General features: G+C 48.4%; 1 pseudogene; it reads left to right on the forward strand.

The window, feature by feature from the left end:
• The first annotated feature begins 1,477 nt into the window (after nt 1-1,477).
• LOC131825699 (mRNA turnover protein 4 homolog) lies at nt 1,478-2,175 on the forward strand (annotated as a pseudogene).
• Nucleotides 2,176-2,632: the final 457 nt, after the last annotated feature.

Raw genomic sequence — 2,632 nt, forward strand, 5'->3', positions numbered from 1 at the left:
TTCCAGGCAATGTCCTTTCGAGCAGGTTTGTAAAGATAAAGCTGGGGCTAGAAGCTAGTGCTTTCTGACTCGCAAAAGATCCCCATAGTAATAGCAATTTGAAATACACACTGGTGTGGTTGTGGCATGGATTGCCTAGATTGGGGAGGTATCACAAGTGTGTTCATTTACAGTGTATTGAGCAACTCCAAGGACAAACATAACTTGTTGTGTATTTGTCATCAAATAAATTATACCTCTGGGCACCTGGGTGGCTCAGTCAGTTAAGCATCTGGTTCTTGATTTTGGCTCAGGTCATGATCTCAGGGTCATGGACCCGAGCCTCATCAGGCTCCCCACTCAGCAGGGAATCTGCTTCTCCCTTTCCCCATGCTGAGTGTGGAACTTGTTTAGGATTCTCGCTCTCCCTCTCCCTCTGCCCCACGCACCCCCCTGCCCTGCTCACGCACGTTCTCTTCAGTGTGCTCTCTCTCTCTAAAACAAATATGTAAATATATAAATAAATAACATTTCTTCACAAAGCCCTATGTTTCTCCTCCTCCTCCTCCTCCTCCTTCTTCCCTATGATGAACCTAAGGAGATTGATAACAGGAGATACATGGAAAATGGCCCCTGTGGTATAAGCTATAATGAACTTACCCCACCTGCCTAACGATATTTTATATAAATTAAGCTCTAAACTTCTTTTTTTATATCTCACTCTTCAACACAAAAACTGGATGCCACAGTGTTTCCTATTTCATAAAACTGGGGCATATTTCATGATTAGGAGACAACTTTTGCTTTGTTCCTTCCAACTTAGGGTATGCTTTTTGCCTCCCCTTCCCCCCTTTCTCTCCAGGCCTCTGCCCCTCAAGCTGCCTTGCTCCTGCTTCCCTGCTCCTCCTCGCTGATATGCCCAGGTCCTGGACCCTGCAGGTCTCTACCATGCAGTTGAGTTTTGCTGGTGGCCCCCCTTGCTCTCCACAGCTGGTCCCCCAGCTGACATCTTTTCTTCTCTCTGCCCCTGCCTGGCATCAGTACCCACAGAACTTCCCAGAAACTCCTCAGGGCACCTCCTTCCTTGTTCTGGGAAATAGGATGCAAATATAATTAAGGAAGAGAGCAGAAATTTTCCTTCAAAGCCTATCACTTTATGTATTTAAAAAGTGTCCTGAAAGACTAGAAACCTGATAAATTTCCACAGAATCTGCACTGTATTTGCAATACATTTGGATATGCTAACTAAAAAGAATGAGATTGCTTGTCCATGTTAAAATTAAATGGGGGAGGGAAGCAACACAAAACTTTAAATTAAATTAAATTAAATGAAGGGGCACTTGCCTGACTCAGTCAGTAGAGCACACGACTCTTAATCTTGGGGTTGTAAGTTCAAGCCCCACATTGGGTGTAGAGATTACTTAAAATCTTTAAAAATGTTTAAATTAAATTAAATTAAGTGAGGTAGACACCTTCTGCCACATCTGCCTGCAGGGCAATGCCCTAATCCAAGTGTGACAAGAATGTTTCCTTAACCAGAACTCCCAAGAAAGGCTTAGAACTGAAACAGAGCCTGACAGAAGCGCTTGGGGGATGTGTGGACACGTCCAGGTACCTTTTTGTCTTCTCGATGGCTCCCACGCGGGAAGACATCTGGATTGCCTAGAAGCACAGCTGGGTGTTCTTTGGTGAACACAGCTCGATGACAGTGGCCTCGGGTGGAAGCCCATCTGACGAGTACAAAGACAACCTGTGTCAGGTCCGCGAGAAGTAGAAAGGGGAGGTTCAGTCTCCTGTCCACTGAACACACCAAGGAGGAAGTGAACGGGTGGTTCACCATACACATGGAAATGGACTTCACTGGTGCAGAAAACCAAGCAACTTTCACCATAAGCCTGGCCCCCCGGGGCTTCTGGGGCAGCACGCCTTCCCTCACCACGGAGTCACAGCAGAGACAGCCCGGGCTGCCCACTGTCCTCAAGAGAGGCCTGGTGACCCTGCTGTCTGACCAGGAGATAAGCAAGGGGGGTGACGCGCTGTGCCCAGAGCAGCCCCACGTGCTGAAGCTTTTTGGGTGTGAGATGGCTGAATTCAAGGTAACCATCAAATAGACGTGGGATGCACAGTCCAGAAGGTTCCCGCAGATAGATGGGAGAAGGCTTGCCTGGCAGCGCGACCGAGGGGGCAGAAGAATGAGAGCGGGAAGACAACGGCTGACAGGCACCTGCGGCCAGGACGCGTGGGACCACCAATCCCGCTATGGGGGAAGCTGTCTAGCTGTTTACATCGCTGTGAATACAGACAAGGGAGGGCGAGAGGGACAGTTTGTTCTTCTATAAGGAATAAAACCAAAGGGTTTTATTGCTCCTTGTGAACAGCAAAGAAGAATTTTCCTTTAAAAAAAAAAAAAAAGGTCTTGGCTTTGGGGTTTTGTCTGGATTCCCAGGATTCCTCTGTTTACCTGGAGCCAGCTTCCAGCACTGGATCCTTCATGGGGACTGGGGATGTGGTCTGGGGATGCGGAGAGCTAGGGCTCCTCTTCTCCCCCAGCCCTCCACGCCTCTCTGCTGGAAACAGGGGTGTGCATTTGTCCAGGAATATGGGAACCCTGGCTGCCCTCTCTACCCCTTTCTTTCTCTTCCTCCTCGCCTCA

Source organism: Mustela lutreola, chromosome 2, assembly GCF_030435805.1.
Source record: "Mustela lutreola isolate mMusLut2 chromosome 2, mMusLut2.pri, whole genome shotgun sequence".
Classification (NCBI taxonomy): domain Eukaryota; kingdom Metazoa; phylum Chordata; class Mammalia; order Carnivora; family Mustelidae; genus Mustela; species Mustela lutreola.